This window comes from Pelodiscus sinensis, chromosome 30 (genome assembly GCF_052426305.1).
Source record: "Pelodiscus sinensis isolate ZL-2025 chromosome 30, ASM5242630v1, whole genome shotgun sequence".
Classification (NCBI taxonomy): Eukaryota; Metazoa; Chordata; order Testudines; family Trionychidae; genus Pelodiscus; species Pelodiscus sinensis.
The window spans coordinates 10,540,749-10,560,636 of NC_143081.1; the positions used below are offsets into that span (position 1 = coordinate 10,540,749).

The 19,888-nt window shown below is 59.4% G+C and overlaps 2 non-coding genes across 2 annotated transcripts; both read left to right on the top strand.

Moving 5' to 3' along the window:
- Positions 1-9,901: 9,901 nt before the first annotated feature.
- Positions 9,902-10,065, top strand: LOC149521193 (U1 spliceosomal RNA). Its single transcript, XR_016348124.1, has one exon. It is a non-coding gene; the product is annotated as a U1 spliceosomal RNA (small nuclear RNA).
- A 2,369-nt stretch (positions 10,066-12,434) lies between these two features.
- LOC149521194 (U4 spliceosomal RNA) lies at positions 12,435-12,575 on the top strand. Its single transcript, XR_016348116.1, has one exon. It is a non-coding gene; the product is annotated as a U4 spliceosomal RNA (small nuclear RNA).
- Positions 12,576-19,888: the final 7,313 nt, after the last annotated feature.

Below are 19,888 nucleotides of genomic sequence, written 5' to 3' on the forward strand. Positions count from 1 at the left end.
CAGATGCACCCTGGCTACGGGTACCTTAAAGGGGGTGCCGCCTATGCCCCTCAGTGTCAGCTGAGTGTCGGGTAGCATACGGTCTGGGGCCACTATGTCGGGCCGGGCCAGCGTCACCTCCGCCCCTGTGTCCCAGAAACCCGTTGCCTTCCTACCACCCACCTCCAGGGGTACGAGGCAGTCCCTCCGTAGGGGCCGCCCCGCCCCCACCCGGTGCATGGATAAATCTGTCTCCCGAGGGTCAGACCTCCCAGAGGAGGTACACTGAGCATCTTCCCCCCCCCCCCCCGAGCAGAGGTTTGCTGGCCAGCCCCTGCCTCCGGAGCAGCCTGCCCTTCCTCCTGCCCCAGCCAGTTGACCCTGGAAAGTCCCAGGTCATGGGACCTGTTCTTGCGCCTGGTGCATTGAGCCCTCTTGTGGCCTCGTTGCCTACAGCGATGGCAAGTTAGGTTCTGCAGGCCCTTTTGGGTCGGCTCTGCCCGGGCCCTGGCTGGTTTTCTGGGGTATCGATGACTGGTCCTGGTCCCTGGGGCTCGCCTCGGGGGTGCCTCTCTCCGTCACTGAGCCAAGAATCGGTCTCTGCGCGATTTCCTTTCTCTCCGGGACTCCCGTTCACACCCGGACCGGCTCTCTGTGAACTCATCTGTCAGCCTCCCGGCCTCCTGGGGGTTCTCTGGTCTCTGTTTGGGTGGGCATGCTTCGTAGAACTGCTCCATCAGGACCAGCTTGAGCAGCTCCTCTGGGGTCTGGGCTCCGACTCCAGACACCCACTTGCAGCCGTATTGCGACAGGCGGGAGGCCAGATCCACATAGGTCTCCCGTGGTCCTTTCTGTACCCCCCGGAACTTCTTCCTGTACATCTCGGGGGTCAGCCCGAACTTGTGCAGCAGGGCCTCCTTGACTCGGTTGTAATCCCCTGGCTGTAGGTCCTCCAGCTGACTGAGCACTCCGGCCGCCTCCTGGTTCAGTGCGGGGATGAGCTCCTGCAGCCAGTCAGCTGGGGGGACCCGTTGCAGTCCACAGGCCCTCTCAAAGGAGCTGAGGAACCCATCTATGTCGCCCATGTCCTTCAATTGGGCCACCACGAGCCTCTCCAAGCGTCTGGCAGTCCCGGGAACCTGGGGCCCATCCGCACTTGGCGCTGCCGATGCCCTGCCGGTTCTCCGCTCTGCCATGGCCAGCTCATGCTGTCGCTGACTCTCTCGGTCCTGCCGGTCCCTCTCTCGGTCCTCTACTTCCAATTCCTTCATCCGCAGCTGGATCTCCAGCCGCCACAGCTCCGCTGGGCTAGCTCCTGCCCTAGATGGGCTACGGCTTGCAGGCCTCCCAGGAGACGCTGTCTCATCTCTCCGGTGGGTTCCAGCGCTCCTCCCCCTCTCTGAGCCTGACACACTCTCAGCGGGGGTCTGGCTGCTTCCCCTGGGGACAAGATCCTGGCCCTGTGGCTGGTCATTCTCTTCCAGCTGGGCAATCAGCTGGGCCTTGGTTGCTTTCCGCACAGGCAAGCCCCTCTCTCTGCACAGCTTCACCAGCTCTGCCTTCAAGAGTCAGGCGTAGGTCATTGGCCCGCTGGTCCCCTCTGTGGAGACTCACCAGTCTAGTGCTGCAGTGCCCCACGATTCCCAGGAACCACTTCACTCTGTCTCCAGCATGCCTGGCTCCAGGGCTCTTGCTTCTACCGTGCCTTGTCGCTCGCCGCTGGAAGCTCCATCCATGGGGTGCAGTGCATCCCGCTCCTGACACAAGTGTGATGGTGCGTTGGGGGTCCCCCATCTCCTACACCCCGAAATGGCACAAACATAGCACAGATGTAATCTGGTTACAGAAACTGGGGCTAAGAGGCCTCAGTGCCCCCCTTGAGATAGGGGAGTCCCAGCCCCCCTCCCCAGCTCCTTCTCCCCTGCTTTCCAGACAAGAACTAACTCTACCTCTCCGAGCCCTGCCCCCAGCCAGGGCAGCATTCCACCTCCTGTGACGTAGTGGGGGTACCTGGCTGGTTTCTATGCTGCTGGCTCTGGGGGAACCCCCACTGGCTGCCGTGGGTACCACGACCCAGCAAAACAGGATGAGTCACTATGCAAACCAGTGGCCAGACACCCCCCATGGAGAGGAACAAAGGAAGGTGGAATGCTGCCTTGGCTGGGGGGCAGGGCTGGAAGTTAGTGAGTTGGTTGCTGGCTGTCGGAGGGCATGGAGGAGAGCCTAGGGGAAGGGGCTGGAGTTTAGGGGCCCAGTCTCCCCCATCTCAAGGGGGCCTGAGGCATCCTAGCCCAGTTCCTGTAACCAGATTACATCTGTGCTGCGCTGTGCTGGAGGAGCAATAAACCACCCTCAATTCCACTGGCTGGTGCAGTCTGTTTGTGCCATTTCGGGGTGCAGGAGACGGGGAACCCCCAACGCGCCGTCACACTGGTGTCAGAAGTGGGATGCACTGCACCCCGTGGATGGAGCTTCCAGCGGCGAGTGACAAGGCGCTGTAGAAGCAAGAGCCCTGGAGCCAGGCGTGCTGGAGACAGAGCGAAGCGGTTCCTGGGAATCGTGGGGCGCTGCAGCACTAGACTGGTGAGTCTGCACCGAGGGGCCCAGCGGGCAGATGGCCTACGCCCGACTCTTGAAGGCAGAGCTGGTGGGGCTGTGCAGAGAGAGGGGCTTGCCTGTGCAGAAAGCAACCAAGGCCCAGCTGATTGCCCAGCTGGAAGATAATGACCAGCCACAGGGCCAGGATCTTGTCCCCAGGGGAAGCAGCCAGACCCCCCCTGAGAGTGTGTCAGGCTCAGAGAGGGGGAGGAGCGCTGGAACCCAACGGAGAGATGAGACAGCGTCTCCCGGGAGGCCTGCAAGCCGTAGCCCATCTAGGGCAGGGGCCAGCCCAGCGGAGCTGCGGCGGCTGGAGATCCAGCTGCGGATCAGGGAATTGGAAGTAGAGGACCGAGAGAAGGACCGCCAGGACCGAGAGAGGGAGCGCCAAGATCGAGAGAAGGAGCGCCAGGACCGAGAGAGGCAGCGGCAGCATGAGCTGGCCATGGCAGAGCGGAGAACCGGCGGGGCACCGGCTGCGCCAAGTGCGGATGGGCCCCAGGGTCCCAGGACTGCCAGACGCTTGGAGAGGCTCATGGTGGCCCAATTGAAGGACATGGGTGACATAGACGGGTTCCTCAGTGCCTTTGAGAGGGCCTGTGGACTGCAACGGGTTCCCCCAGCTGACTGGCTGCAGGAGCTCATCCCCGCACTGAGCCAGGAGGCGGCCGGAGTGCTCAGTCAGCTGGAGGACCTACAGCCAGGGGATTACAACCGAGTCAAGGAGGCCCTGCTGCACAAGTTCGGGCTGACCCCCGAGATGTACAGGAAGAAGTTCCGGGGGGTACAGAAAGGGCCACGGGAGACCTATGTGGACCTGGCCTCCCGCCTGGCGCAATACTGCCGCAAGTGGGTGTCTGGAGCCGGAGCCCAGACCGCAGAGGAGCTGCTCAAGCTGGTCATGATGGAGCAGTTCTATGCAGCGTGCCCACCCAAACTGAGGCTGTGGCTCAAGGACCGGAGACCAGAGAACCCCCAGGAGGCCGGGAGACTGGCGGATGAGTTCACGGAGAGCCGGTCCGGGTGTGAACGGGAGTCCCGGAGAGAGAGGGAACCGCGCAGAGACCGGATCTCGGCTGAGCGACGGAGGGAGTCAACTACGGGGCGAGACCAAGGAACAGGTCGTCTGTGCCCCAGAGAACCAGCCAGGGCCTGGACAGAGACAGCCCAAAGCCTAACTTGCCATCGCTGTGGGCAAAAAGGCCACAAGAGGGCTCAGTGCACCAGGTCCCAGGACCGGGGACTTTCCAGGGTTAACTGGCTGGGGCGGGAGGAAGGGCAGGCTGCCCCAGAGGCAGGGGCTGGCAGGCAAACCTCAGCTCAGAGAGAGGGGAAGGATGCTCAGTGCACCTCCCCTGGGAGGTCTGATTCTCAGGAGGCGGATTTCTCCGTGTACCGGGTGGGGGCAGGACGGCCCCTGCGGAGCGAGTGCCTCATACCCCTGGAGGTGGATGGTAGGAAGGTGACGGGCTTCTGGGACACGGGGGCGGAGGTGACTCTGGCCCGATCCGACATAGTGGCCCCGGAGCGGATACTACCCCACGCGCAGCTGACCCTGAAGGGCATAGATGGGTCCCCGTTTAAGGTGCCTGTAGCCCGGGTGCATCTGAAATGGGGGGCGAAGGAAGGCCTCAAGGAAGTGGGGGTGCACCCGCACTTGCCCACCGAGGTGCTGATGGGGAATGACCTAGAGGAGTGGCCCCATGAATCCCAGCGGGCTCTAGTCACTACCGGGAGCCAGAGCCAGCGGGGGGCTGACAACCTGGGTCCAGGGAAGGACTCCTGGCAGCGTCCTCAGGGTCCCATCCCAGTGGACACGGGGTCCAGCCAGGCTGGGACTCCGGACCTAGGCAGAGGTGGGGGACAGGTCCCGATCCCTGCCTCAGCAGCTGAATTCCAGGCTGAGGTGCAGGCAGACCCCTCCTTGCAGAGGCTGAGGGACCAGGCTGGCCTCCATGCAGCTCAGCCCCGGGGGAGAGGTGGCCAGGAGAGATTCCTGCGGGAGCGTGGGCTCCTGTTCCGTGAGTGGCTCCCCCCCAGGAAGGTGAGGGCATTGGGGGTCCAGCGGCAGCTGGTCGTCCCCCGAAAGTATCGCCTCAAGCTGCTGTATTTGGCCCACGATGTCCCCGTTGCGGGCCACCGGGGGATCCGGAGCACCCGGCTGAAGCTGCTCCAGCACTTCTATTGGCCGGGAATCTTTACAGCCGTGCAGCGGTACTGCCGGTCCTGTGACTCCTGCCAGAGGGGCGGGAAGGCCCAAGACAGGAGGAAAGCGGCTTGGGGGTCTCTACCCCAGATAGACCCTCTGGGCTTGCTGAGAGAGCTATGGGAGGGGAAGACCTCCCTGGATGGAGCATCGGGGGTGGAAGCCGCCCTGGCTGTCCAGAGAAGGCTCGCTGGGCTCATGGCCCCAGCCCGAGACACCCTGGCCAGAGATCAAGGCCAGCGGAAGGGTGGGTTTGACCCCTGAGGACAGGCCTGTGCCAGTCGCCCTGGAGCGGGGCGGCGAGTGGACAGAGGGAAGCCAATTCATGTGGGGCCTCGCCACGGCCGGCCCGAGTCAAGGGGAGCACCCATGTCCCCAGGGCGGGTTCCCACGCAGAGGACCCGAACTTCCCTAGGTCACGAGCGGAGTGACCCTGCTCAGTTCGCTCTCGGAGGGGGGAGAACTGTGACGTAGTGGGGGTACCTGGCTGGTTTCTATGCTGCTGGCTCTGGGGGAACCCCCACTGGCTGCCGTGGGTACCACGACCCAGCAAAACAGGATGAGTCACTATGCAAACCAGTGGCCAGACACCCCCCATGGAGAGGAACAAAGGAAGGTGGAATGCTGCCTTGGCTGGGGGGCAGGGCTGGAAGTTAGTGAGTTGGTTGCTGGCTGTCGGAGGGCATGGAGGAGAGCCTAGGGGAAGGGGCTGGAGTTTAGGGGCCCAGTCTCCCCCATCTCAAGGGGGCCTGAGGCATCCTAGCCCAGTTCCTGTAACCAGATTACATCTGTGCTGCGCTGTGCTGGAGGAGCAATAAACCACCCTCAATTCCACTGGCTGGTGCAGTCTGTTTGTGCCATTTCGGGGTGCAGGAGACGGGGAACCCCCAACGCGCCGTCACACCTCCCTTTGTTTCTCCCCATGGGGGGTAGCTGGTTCAACCGGTATGGTACCTTTGAATAATAAGGTTTTCCCTGATGGGTCTTGCTCCGGACAGCAGAGGTCACCACAGTCCAGCAAGTACCCCCACTACGTCACATGTTCCCCAACAGGTTTCTCTATGTTCCCTTTACATATATCTGATTTTTGTCCATTGATTCTTTGCTGTAGGGACCATCCAGTTTGTCCAATATATAGAGCAGCGGGGCATTGCTGGTGTTTACTGGCATAGATCAAACTACTGGATGTGCAGCCAAATGACCTTTTGATTTGGCAGCTTATGTTGTCAAGGAAAAAGAGAGGGAAATAGTTCCCATGCTCACCAATCGGACAGAGCCACAAGAGGGCAGCAAAGTGTCACGTTTGAGGAAGAAGATGGAAATCCCATTTATTTATGTCACTTTCAAAACGGGGGTATCAGGCCAGGGGCTGGAGCCCAGATACCGGTGCCAGTTCAAGGTTACACCCCTTCTCCGCCCATCCAACCTGAACCCTCTCCAGGTGCCCGCAATGAAAGCGCTCGGAGCCCATTTAAATGGTCACAAACCCTACTGCCAACGTGTAGTTATGGGGGAAAGAGCAGCTGCCAAAACCCCTCCAGAAACAGAACCCTTGTCCTTGGGAATATCAGGCCGAGATTTGCCAGATCTCTCGAGATCTTAACTTGAATTTCCCCCTTAATAAGGCAATAGAGACACCAAACCGCCTACCTAGCTACCGACCTGAGCTTCCAATTAATAATCGATAAGTAATAAGCAGATGTCAACAATCAATAATGGTTGAGTTTGGGACTCATAAGGCATAACTGTTTGGGGATGTGGAACATGGATGGGTGCGGAATATCTGGAGTTCCAGGGTCCAAAATTTGATTTCTTCGGCACCTGCTTTGTTTACATGAATGACTTGGACCCCAGAAACAAATGAGACAGGCAGCAGTGGGTGAGAGAGTTTAATTCACTGAGGGGTTTTGTGTTTCCCTCCTTTGCACGAAAGGAACAAAGTCTCTCTCTCTCTCTCTCTCTCTCTCTCTCTCTCTCTCTCTCTCTCTCTCTCTCTCTCTCTCTCTCTGGCTGTGTCCAGACTCAGGGTTTTTTTCGGGAAAAGTAGCCTTTTCCCGAAAAAACTTCCCCTGCGTCCAGACTCAAGCCGCGTTCTTTTGAAATTATTTCGAAAGAACGCAGCTTTTCTTTCGATGGCGGTAAACTTCGTTTCATGAGGAAGAACGCCTTCCTTCGAAAGTTCCTCTTTCGAAAGAAGGCGTTCTTCAATGTAAAGAGGCCGTCTTCGAAAGAGAGCATCCAGACTCGCTGGGTGCTCTCTTTCGAAAAAGCGGATTTCTCTTTCGAAAGATCTGCCTGCAGTCTAGACGCGATCTTTCGAAAGAGCCTCTTTTGAAAGAAGCCTGCAGTCTAGACATAGCCTCTGTGTGTGTGTGTGACACATTAAGTCGGCCAGGGCGACTGGGAGGCAGAGGGCCCTTTTCATCTGCTCTTTATCGCCCCTGCTCTGGGCACTCCCTCCTTCTGCAAATCGCCTCTCCGGGTGTCTGGGCTGAAGTAGCGGCCCCCAGGGCGCCCACAGCCACAGTGTTCCCAAGCCCTCGAGAGTCCTTCACTGTTCCCTCCTCATGCACCATGAACTCTCCGCTCCTCCCGCTGCTCCTCCTGGCCCCAGGTGAGTATCGGAGGGAGGCGGCGGGAGGCGGCGCGGGTTGGGGCAGAGGGGGCAGGTGGGTTGGATCTGACCGATCCCTGCTTTTCCCAGGTGTCCTGTCCCAGCTCCAGCTCAAGGAGTCCGGCCCGAGCGCGGTGAAGCCCGGAGAGACCCTCACACTCACCTGCTCTGTCACCGGGGGCACCGTCACCAGCAGCTATGGGTGGAACTGGATACGCCAGGCTCCGGGCCAGGGGCTGGAGTGGATGGCAGTATGGAGCGGGAGTTCATACATATTTTACAACCCGTCCCTGCAAGACCGCAGCACCATCACCGTGGATTCCTCCAGCACCAAGTATTATCTGCGGCTCAGCTCGCTGACAGCTGCAGACACCGCCACGTATTTCTGTGCCAGACACACAGTGACACAGAGCAAAGCAGGGACTAGCACAAAAAGGGGAAGCGGATTCAGAGCAGGGTAGTGAAGCCAGAGCAGCGGGGAGCCCTTCCCCTCCCCACAGGGACACTGCCTGGGTTGGGTCCCTCCGGCAGGGAGCAGCAAGAACCCACCCACCCAGTGGCACGAGGAGGATACCGGAATGGGACCTCCCTGATTTAAATCCCCTGTTCCTTAGGACATAGACTCATGGGACTGGAAGGGGCCCAGAGCGGAAATCCTGACCAGACGCCTGCACTCGAGAGGGATCAGTGTTATCGACACCGTCCCTGACAGGTGCCCGTTGCCGCATTTGGGCTGGAACTAGCAAAACTCTTAATCCGGGTTAGATCTGGGAAAGAGCCGCCAGCCTTCCGTTCACACACAGAACTGGTTTGGAATTGACTGCAGCGTGTCGGGGCTGGGCTGCTGGGTAAATCTGACTCTGGCGGTGACAAGGGGAGCTGCTGTGGTGCTGAGACATGGCTGAGCTCCGGCCCTCGGTCAGGTGGGGACATAAGAGCGCAGATTTGTGTAGGTCTGGCCGCCGCTGTGGGGCGTGAACCCTGCGGGACCTGGCTCCGAGCCGTTTGGAGAATTCGGTTCTTAAGGGGGAATCGGACACGCCGGGATAATTCACCCGTCTTAATCCGGCCCTGGTTGTTGGACCGTGTGACCACGCATCGGGATTTTCCCATCTCCTGCACCCCGAAATGGCATGAACAGACTTCACCAGCCAATAGAATGGAGGTTGTTTATTGTTCCTCCATCACAGCGCAGCACAGATGTAATCTGGTTACAGGAACTGGGGCTAAGAGGCCTAAGTGCCCCCCTTGAGATAGGGGAGTCCCAGCCCCCCTCCCCAGCTCCTTCTTCCCTGCCTTCCAGCCAGGAACTAACTCCCCCTCTTCCAGCCCTGCCCCCAGCCAGGGCAGCATTCACCTCCCTTTGTTTCTCCCCATGGGGGCCCGCAGGTCAGACAGGTTTTTGAGTCACCTTTGCATAATGAGGTTTTCCCTGCTGGGTCTTGCTCCAGACAGCTGAGGTCACCACAGCCCAGCAAGTACCCCCACTATGTCACAGACCAGTCAGGGAAAGATTCGCGAAATCAAACACTCGCACCGCGTATCTGCTCCCATGTTCTGTGTCATAGGATCTGTGACACACACACACACACACACACACAGAGAGAGACGGGCTCTCTCCATTCAGTTACTGCATCTGCCCATTGGCCGGCGGGCGGAGCAAACAGCGGCCGGACATTCTGTGCCCAGCCGGACTCTGGAACCCCCCTGCCAGGAGACAGAACAGCGCGATGCTGCGTCACACCCCGCCTGTGACCGGAGCAGGTGATTAAGTCCAATTTTCACAATTAGCTAAAATTTAGGAGTCTGAATCTGACAGCAGCCAGCCGGCCCCGAATCCCTGAACGGCCCGGTAACTGCAGGATGGGCCTGGCACCCGTAGCACCTCCCCCCTCCCGCCACCACTCACTGGCCGCGGTGGGAGCAGCAGAGCAACACGCCCCCGGCTCCATCTGCTCTTCTGATGGTTCGTACCGGGGAGGGGACAGGACCACACCGGCGGGAAACCTGCGGCCACGTGGCTTCCCCGCCGGTGACAGTGAGCGCCCGGGCGTGTGGCCAGGTGCACCCTCTCCTGCTGCGCCCCTTTGTCCCCCGCCCTGCTACTTTCCCTTAACCCCCGCCCCTCGGGCAGCACTTGAGAGAAGGTCCTTGGGTCTGTCTATCGGGCGCTGAGCAGCTGAAGAGCCGGGTCTGGCTGGACTGGAGAGTGAGGACCAGGGGCAGTCAGGGGCGTGGCCCATCCGGAGGGGCGGAGCCTCGTGTGCACGTATGCAAATGTGTGCGCGAGCGGAGCACTGTGGGAGTGGGAGCACGCTGACGAGCGGGGCCCTAATTTGCAAGCGGGGCTCTGGGTGGGGTCAGGGGAATGGGGCGGCGGGGGAGGCAGCTGGCAGCAGCGGAAAGCGGTGCCGGCGGGGTTGTTTGGAGGTGGAAGTGGGAGCCACCGTAATGTGAGAGTTCGGGGCGCTTGAGGCTGGGCGGGGGCTCTGGGACAAGAGTTTATACTTACCTGGCAGGGGAAATGCCACGTTCAAGAAGGTGGTTTTCCTAGGGTGAGGCCCATCCATTGCACTGCGGGTGTCCTGACCCCTGCGATTTTCTCAAATAGAGAAAACTCGACTGCACAATTTGTGGTAGTGGGGGACTGCGTGCGCGCTTTCCCCTGGTTTAGTTATAGAAAAAAAGATTATCTTGTTATGAGAATACAGGATTAAATCGAGAAGAACTATTCTTATTTATTCTGCACGCTTGCAGATAAATACTGTAAAATAGATTTCCCCGAAGGCTAGCTCTGTGGGAATGTGTAAAGCGGGGCGGTGTTTACTGCTGGGGGTTGTGTTCTTTTCGCTTTGAAACTTGCACTCGAGGTTCGGTTTATCATCCCTATTAGCCATCATCAGTTTATTTCCTTGCTGGGTTGGGCTCGTTGCTTGTTTCTGTTCCTTAGTATCTCTCTTGTCGGTAGGACAATGGTCTGACCGAAACCGCGTGGTACTCCGACCCTCTGGGAAGTTCTGATCCAAGCTGCAAGCTCCCCACCCCCACTCATCTGTGGGCCTGGCTTTGAGGAAAACGAAGGTGGAAAGAAACTGCCCGGGCCGCTGTCAGGCCGCGGAGTGATCAAACAAAGCGGCCCACTCCAGGGCCTCTCTGTCCGCTCATGGGTGTTCTGGTCTCCGAACTCAGCCGTGGGTTCAAATCCCGCTCCGGGCACCGCCTTTGCTTCCTGTGCGGAGAAGTAACCGCATGTCCATGTCCCCCTGTCATTGCAAGGACACGCGCTTAGGAATCTGCCGGTTCAGGGCACCTGTGGCTCGTTCCCCAGAGAGTCCCTGGTTTCTCCATCACATCTCTGGGCACTAAAGAGCGAACGAACCGGCCCCTGCTTTGCATGCCGCGCGCGCTATGCAAATGAGGGGTTTGTTTCCTCTCCAGCACAGACTATTTACGTCCTCTAGTCCCTCGGCCCCTCCCAACGCCCAGCCCGTGTCGCTCCCTCCGGGTCTCGGTGCCTGTGTCTGTCCGGCTGCCCAGCGGGGAGATGAAATTCCTGCTCCCGTCTCTCCTGCTCTGTGCCCTGGCGGCAGGTAAGTGCCTCGGCGCGAGCTGTCTCTGCCCCGCGGAGCCCGCCGCGCCCCGCGCTCTGGCTGAGGTTTCTCCTGGCTCTTTGCAGGTGGCCGCTCCCAGGTGACACTGCGGCAGCCCGGAGCCGCCCAGGTGAAGCCTTCGCAGACCCTGAGCCTCACCTGCTCCGTGTCCGGATTCTCTCTCACCACTAGCGGCATTGGAGTGGGCTGGATCCGACAGCCCCCGGGGAAAGGCCTGGAGTGGTTGTCCACTGTGTTCTGGGATGATGACAAATTAACTACAACGCGTCCCTGAAAAGCCGCTTGAGCATCTCCAGGAACACGTCGAAGGGCGAGGTGTATTTGGAAATGAGAAGCCTGGAAGCCCGAGACAGTAGCATCTATTACTGCATCAGGCTGCACAGTGACACTAAGCCCAGTAGGGACTCACACAAAAAGGGGAAGAGGATTCCTAACAGTACAGAGAGGCCAGATCAGCTCAGAGCAAAGAGATTTCCCCAACCAACGTCCCTGTCAACGGGAAGAAAAAGGAAAGCGGAAGAAACGCAACTGGGCAGCTGTTCCTGAATAGCGGCAAGTAAGAAAACGGCGACCTTGCTTCCTAATATTTGCAGAAGTGCCCGTGACTCTCTCCTAACCTGTCACGCGAATGTCCCTGACTCTGTTCAGCTGCCACTAACCCGAACTCTCCGACTTCTAAAGCCCCTCTGGGGAGCAGGTGGAGTGAACAGTTCAATGGTGCAGAGGTGTGAACAGGGCATCCCCGCATAAATGACCCCACCCGGTCACACACCCCTTTGTGGCTGTTCTCTCTCTAGTCATTTCCAATGCAGAGACACTTGCGGGAAATGGACTGTGGGTCTCTGCCAAGGAGTCTGTATTATATAATTCACGAGCACTATCCGACCCGTTGGGAGTGGACAGGAGACTTGCACTCAGCGTGGCCTGGTTTGGATCTGCAGGTGGGTTGCAGGAGTTGTGTTCGGATTCTGTGCTGGGCGGTGCTGGCGGAGCAGGGTCACATTCCAGGGAATGCCGAGAACGAGGGAGGTTTGGTGTCTATTTATTTATTTCCTCCCAGATACTCGCAGACACAAACAGGCTCGTGCATTCTGCGCACCCCCCACAACTCACAAATGCTGCATCGCCTCCCTATAAACACCATTCCCGAGAACCGCTCCCTCGGTCACTCGCTGGCCAGGTGCGCTGGGGATGGGAAAGGGGCGTTGGTCAAAGGCGGGTCGATGGGAACTGGCCAGCGGAGGGTTCTGAGCGGCACAGAAGCGCTGAACCCCGCAAGCCCGCTGGGTCTGGCTGAGCTGCCGGGGCTCCGGAGGCAGCGGTGCTGGGGCACTTCGTACCCGGCTTCCCGCCACGGTACCGGGCCTCGCCCTAAGCTGGGAGCCCGTGGCCGGCCGGGGTGACGGCGCCGGGGGAGTGTTTCATTATCTTTGCGCAGTGGCAATATGGTAGCCGATGAGGTCAATCCAAGGCGCGATTATTGCTAATTGAAAACTTTTCCCAATACCCCGCCGTGACGACTTGCAATATAGTCAGCACCGGCAATTTTTGGTGGTCTCTGCGGAGGCTGGGCGACTTTGTTCAATAAGAGAAAGAAGTAGAATTTTCCGTGTTTGTGCCAGTGTTACTTATTCGTTATATCACTTGACTTTATTTTTCTAAATTCTTTCCATGGTTTCTTCTGGTTTAATGTAGAGCTTTGTACCGAAAGCTCTAAGGTAACCTCTCATTTTTGCTGTTTTGTGGAAACTCAGGTTTTCTAGTGTTATAAACCGTTTTCTGTGACAAATGGCACCTTTCATTTTATACTGGTTTATGTTCTTATTGCTACATCGAGGTCATTGCTAAGATAATAAAAAGCACCTGACAGAATAAATCCTGGGGAGCCCCACTAGAGATCTCCTTCCAATGGCTACTTTCCCCTAACACTAAACAACTCAGCAGTTGCCATCAGCACACAGCGTTATCTGAGGCAGCACGGTCATGTCATGTCCTAACAAGATTTTTCCTAAACGTTATCAAAATCAGTTTTTTAAAAGCTGCAGTTTGTTGCAGATGTGATTGGAAATTATCTCTAAAAACACGCCCGATTTGAAAGGTCGCTCAGCCCCCCTTGAGATGGGAGGGGTCTCGGCTGCTAACCCCCCCCCCCCCCCCAGCCTGTTGCTGCTGCTGCTTCCTCCATGCTCTCAGACAGAAACTAACCAACTCTCTTCCAGCCCTGCCCCCAGCCAGGGCAGCATTCACTTTCCTTTGTTCCTCTCCCTGGGGGAAAGCTGGTCAGACAGGTTGACAGACACTCTTTGCATAATGTCTCATCCCTTGTCTTGCTGGACAGTGGTACAGACAGCAGAGGTTACCACAGCCCCAGCAAGTTACCCCAACTACGTCACAGTTCTCCCCCCTGTGAGAGCAAACTGAGCAGGGTCACTCCGCTCCTGACCTAGAGAAGTTCGGGTCCTCTGCATGGGAACCCGCCCTGGGGCCATGGGTGCTCCCCTTGACTCAGGCCAGCCGCGGCGAGGCCCCCCATGAATTGGCTTCCCTCTGTCCACTCGCCGCACCACTCCAGGGGCACTGGCACAGGCCTGTCCCCTGTGGTCACACCCACCCTTCTGCTGGCCTTGGTCTCTGCCCAGGGTCTCTTGGGCCGGAGCCATGAGCCCAGTGAGCCTTCTCTGGACAGCCAGGGCGGCTTCCACCCCCGACGCTCCATCCAGGGAGGCCTTCCCCTCCCATAACTCTCTCAGCAAGCCCAGAGGCTCCTCTATATGTGGTAGGGGCCCCCAAGCCGCTTTCCTCCTGTCTTGGGCCTTCCTGCCCCTCTGGCAGGAGTTGCAGGACCGGCAGTACCGTTGCACTGCTGCAAATATCCCCGGCCAGGAGAGGTGTTAGAGCAGCCTCAGCTGGGTGCTCCATATCCCCCGGTGGCCCGCAATGGGGACATCGTGGGCCAAATACAGCACCTTGAGGCGATGCTTTTGGGGGACGACCAGCTGCTGCTGGACCCCCCCCCCCATGCCCTCACCTTCCTGGGGGGAAGCCATTCCTGGAACAGGAATCCCCGCTCCCACAGGAATCTCTCCTGGCCACCTCCCCCCAGGGGCTGAGCTGCACGGAGGCCAGCCTGGTCCCTCAGCCTCTGCAAGGAGGGGTCTGCCTGCACCTCAGCCTGGAATTCAGCTGCTGAGGCAGGGATCGGGACCTGTTCCCCACCCTTGCCTAGGTCTGGCGTCCTAGCCTGGCTGGACCCCGTGTCCACTGGGATGGGACCCTGAGGACTCTGCCGGGAGTCCTTCCCTGGACCCAGGTTGCCAGCCCCAGGTGGTGACTAGAGCCCGCTGGGATTCATGGGGCCACTCCGCTAGGTCATTCCCCGTCAGCACCTCCACTTCCTTGAGACCTTCCTTGGCCCCCCATTTCAGATGCACCCTGGCTACAGGCACCTTAAACGGGGACCCCTCTATGCACTTCAGGGTCAGCTGGGTGTGGGGTAGTATCCACTCTGGGGTAACTATGTCGGATTGGGCCAGCATCACCTCTGCCCCCGTGTCCCAGAAGCCCGTCACCTTCCTACCATCCACCTCCAGGGGTATGATGCACTCGCTCCGCAGGGGCCATCCTGCCCCCACCCGGTACATGGAGAAATCCGCCTCCCAAGGGTCAGACCTCCCAGGGGAGGTGCACTGAGCATCCTTCCCCTCTCTCTGAGCTGAGGTTTGCCTGCCAGCCCCTGCCTCTGGGGCAGCCTGCCCTTCCTCCCGCCCCAGCCAGTTAACCCTCGAAAGTCCCCGGTCCTGGGACCTGGTGCACTGAGCCCTCTTGTGGCCTCGTTGCCCACAGTGATGGCAAGTTGGGCTTTGGGCTGTCTCTGTCCAGGCCCTGGCTGGTTCTCTGGGGCACAGGTGAACTGTTCCTTGGGCTCGCCTCGTAGTTGACTCCCTCCGTCGCTCAGCCGAGATCCGGTCTCTGCGCGATTCTCTTTCTCTCCGGGACTCCCGTTCACACCCGGACCGGCTCTCCGTGAACTCATCTGCCAGTCTCCCGGCCTCCTGGGGGGACTCTGGTCTCCGGTCCTTGAGCCAAAGCCTCAGTTTGGGTGGGCATGCTTCATAGAATTGCTCCATCAGGACCAGCTTGAGCATCTCCTCTGCGTCTGGGCTCTGACTCCAGACACCCATTTGTGGCCGTATTTCGACAGGCCGGAGGCCAGATCCACATAGGTCTCCCGTGGCCTTTTCTGTACCCCCCGGAACTTCTTCCTGTACATCTCGGGGGTCAGCCCGAACTTGTGCAGCAGGGCCTCCTTGACTCGGTTGTAATCCCCTGGCTGTAGGTCCTCCGGCTGACTGAGCACTCCGACTGCTTCCTGGCTCAGTGCGGGGACGAGCTCCTGCAGCCAGTCAGCTGGGGGGACCCGTTGCAGTCCACAGGCCCTCTCAAAGGAGCTGAGGAACCCGTCTATGTCACCCATGTCCTTCAATTGGGCCACCACAAGCCTCTCCAAGAGTCTGGCAGTCCCGGGACCCTGGGACCCATCCGCACTTGGCGCAGCTGGTGCCCTGCCGGTTCTCCGCTCTGTCATGGCCAGCTCATGCTGTCGCTGCCTCTCTCGGTCCTGGCGGTCCCTTTCTCGATCTTGGCGCTCCTTCTCTCGGTCCTGGCGGTCCCTCTCTCGGTCCTCTGCTTCCAATTCCTTTATCCGCAGCTGGATCTCCAGCCGCCACAGCTCCGCTGGGCTGGCCCCTGCCCTAGATGGGCTACGGCTTGCAGGCCTCCCGGGAGACGCTGTCTCATCTCTCCGTTGGGTTCCAGCGCTCCTCCCCCTCTCTGAGTCTGACACACTCTCAGGGGGGGTCTGGCTGCTTCCCCTGGGGACAAGATCCTGGCCCTGTGGTGGTCATTCTCTTCTAGCTGGGCAATCAGCTGGGCCTTGGTTGCTTTCTGCACAGGCAAGCCCCTCTCTCTGCACAGCCCCACCAGCTCTGCCTTCAAGAGTCAGGCGTAGGCTATCGGCCTGCTGGTCCCCCTCGGTGCAGACTCACCAGTCTTGTGCTGCTGCGCCCCACGATTCCCAAGAACCGCTTTGCTCTGTCTCCAGCATGCCTGCTCCAGGGCTCTTGCTTCTACGGCGCCTTGTCGCTTGCCATTGGGAGCTCCATCCACGGGGTGCAGTGGATCCCGCTCCTGAAACCAGTGTGACGGTGCGTTGGGGGTCCCCATCTCCTGCACCCCGAAATGGCACAAACAGACTGCACCAGCCGGTGGAATAGAGGAAGTTTATTGCCTCTCCAGGGTACAGCACAGCACAGATGTAATCTGGTCACAGAGCTGGGCTAGGATGCCTCAGGCCCCCTTGAGATGGGGGAGACTGGGCCCCTAAACTCCAGCCCCTTTCCCTAGGCTGCTTCCTCCATGCTCCCAGACAGCAACTAACCAACACTCTTCCAGCCCTGCCCCCCAGCCAGGGCAGCCTCCACCTTCCTTTGTTCCTCTCCATGGGGGGTGTCTGGCCATACGGGTTGAGAGATCCCTTTGCATAGTGACTCATCCTGGTTGGTGGGTCGTGGTACCCACAGCAGCCAGTGGGGGTTACCCCAGAGCCAGCAGCACAGAAACCAGCCAGGTACCCCCACTACGTCACAGCTCGTTAGCTCATTGGCACATGAATTTTTTCCCACCAGTGTGAGTCTATGCAGCGCTCAGCACCTTGGAGAGTGACCTTAAATTAGTAAAATCTCCTTGCTTGGTGGCACCAGAGGCGAGCACATCTGACAGCAGCCACCTCAGCCCTTGCGGCGAGCGTTTAACGCTGCCCATAGGTAGCCCAGCCCCACCCCAGCCCTGATACCAGTGGGTGCCGCTCACCCTACGGACCGCACCAGGGCGGGGCTGGGAGCTGTTGCTCCTCTGGGAGGAAACAAGGGCTGGGGACAGGCCGAATAATCGGAGCTCGGCGCTGCGGGAATCAGGCGGCCACGGCTAGAGACTGCAGAGAGAAGCTCAGGAATTTCCCCTCCCACCGGGGCTGCTCGTTCCAAACCGGGACCAGCATCTCTGCAGACACGGCCAAGAAACCAAGTCTCCCTGCAGCTTCAGACACCGCCCCGTATTACTGCTCTTGGGACACAGAGCGCAGCGGGGCTGATGCACAAGGGGAGGCGGGTTGTCTGGAGTCACTGGGGCCCGGTCACACTCAGTCTGAGGGGGAGACACCGGCCGAAGGGGGAAACGGAAAGAACAAAAAAATCTCCAACGCAGCTCCTTGTAACACACCGAGCTCAGGTCTCCCAGGGGTAACTCTGACAAGCATCGGTCACAGAGCCCTGCTGGGCGCTGGCTGCAGAGCGCGGCGCTGCCTTCCTCCCGGGGCAGTTTCGCTCGTCACCTACCACAAACCCAGGTGTCCTTTGGCTACAGCCCAGAAATTTCCCGCCTCCCAACTTCCCTCCCTCCCGCTGTTTGCTGCTCTGACTGGGGCGAATCCAGCCGGTCTCCCTCTGCCGGTCACGGGGCGGCCTCTCGGCTGGACAGACCCAGTCAGGGGGAGCCGGCCCCCACCCACCGCACCGAGCTCCCTTTGGGACAAATCCCCGCTCCACTAACCGGCTCTTGACGCTTCTCCTTCGCTGCCTTCTCCCGCGGTTTGTGTGAGCCCGGGTCACCCCCCAGGACTGACTCCAAATCTTCATTCCCCGCGCGCACCTGGGGAGAGGCTGCGGGACACACCGCGCTCGCCAGCCCGGGACTTGTAACCCTCCGGTGAGTGTCCAGCCCCGAGCCACCCTGTGACCAGACCCCTCCCCTGGCACTGACCCCCTGACCCAGTGTCCGCAGGGGCAGGGCCCGGAGCCCCTCCTCACGACGGGATAAGTAGGTGACAGTCGGGCTCCTCAGTCAATACCGGGGAACTGGGCTCACACCCGGCAGCTGCTTCTCTCCCTTTTAACCCCCCGCCCCGGGGCTGGGCGCTGCACAGACACGGCGAGGGAGGGTCTGACTCCTCCCTGAGCTAGAAATCCAGTTTTAAAGGAAGGAAGTTGGGTCCGTTATAAGCAGCGGGTCATGCAAATAGGGGAGAGAGGTTCCTGTTTAAATCTGTGAGTCCTTCAGCCCAGACCGAACCCGAAGGGACAATCCGCAGCTCCCTGAGTCTAGGCAGTGACCAGCCAGTTCTCGGAGAACTTTCCGCGCCAGCACCAGGGACAATGAGACTTTGGGTCGCAGCTGTTTTCATTGTAGCTACTTTGGAAGGTATTTAGTTCCCCGATCAAATAGCAGAGCCAGGAGCCCAGACAATTCTCGCTGGTTTTATACCGGTTCTTCTAACATCCCTTTATTCGCAGGTGCCCGGTCCCAGGAGCTGGTGGAGTCCGGAGGGGATGTGAAGAAGCCCGGAGACTCTCTGCGCCTCTCCTGCAAAGCCTCCGGCTTCACCTTCACTGGCTACTGGATGCACTGGGTCCGTCAGGCTCCGGGGAAGGGGCTGGAGTGGATCGGGGAAATACACCCAAGTTCCTCTTCCATCAACTATGCCCAGGCCTTCAAGGGCCGCTTCACCATCTCCAGGGACAATCCCAACAACCTGCTGCACCTGCAAATGACCGGCCTGAAGCCCGAGGACGCCGCCCGCTATTACTGTGCGAGAGATACAGTGACACGAACCCTGCGGCTGCTCGTGCACACACCAGAGCTGCGGAACTTCCCGCGTCTGCCGCACGGGGGCAGCAGAGACACGCGCAGAACAGCCCGGCCTGGGGCCCGCCAGGATGCAACGCTCTGACGTCACGGATTAACTCTTTCCTGTCCTCAATACGCTCCACATTTCCCCCCATTCTGAGAGGGAAGAAAGATGCAGTTTGTGCGGTGCAGGGACAATCCTGGAAACTGTCTTCAAACCACCTGTCCCCGATGCCGCACTGCGGGCAAAACAATGGCCAAGTTGCATGAACCTTAAGGACAAAGCGATAGAAATAGTCCCCATGCTCACCAATGGGACAGAACCACACGGGGCAGGAAAGTGTCACATTTGACCACGAAGCTGGAATCCGGGGGGGGGGGGGGAAACCCACATTAATTCAGGTCACCTTCAAAACTGAGCTGTCAGGCCAGGGACTGGAGCCGAGATCCTGGAGCCAGTTCGCGGTTATACCCCTGCTCCGTCCACCCAACATGACCCACCTCCAGAGAGTGCAATGAAAGCGCTCGGAGCCCAGTTAACGTGTCACAAACCCTCCCGCCAGCGTGTGGTTATCGGGAAAAGAGCCTCGGCCAAAACCCTTCCAGAAACAGAGCCCCTTGTCCTTGGGAACATCGGGCTGAGATTTGCTAAGATCTCTAGGGAATCTGGGTGCCAAGGCCCTCCCTAAACAAGGCAATAGGGACACCTAACCGCCTACCTAGCTACCTACCTATACCTCTGTGGTGGCGCCTCGGGGTTCCCCGCCTCCTGCACCCCCATAGTGGCATGAACAGACTCTGCCAGCCAGTAGAACAGAGGGAGTTTATTGCTTCTCCAGGATACAGCACAGCACAGATGTAATCTGGTTACAGGGCAGGCCTAGGATGCCTCAGCCCCCCTTGAGATGGGGGAGACTGGGCCCCTATATCCCAGCCCTTTGCTTAGGCTGCTTCCTCCACATACCAGACAGAAACTATCCACTCTCTTCCAGCCCTGCCCCCCAGCCAGGGGCTGACTTTGCCCTCTTTCCTTTTTCTCTCCCCCTGGGAGGCAACTGATTGGACAGGTTGGGGCCCCTTGCATAATGACTCATCCCTTGTCCTGCTGGGCCGTGCTACAAAGAGCAGCCAATGAGGGCACCCACAGCTCCAGCCAGTGGGGGTTACCCACAGCCCAGCAACCAGCAAGGTACCAACACT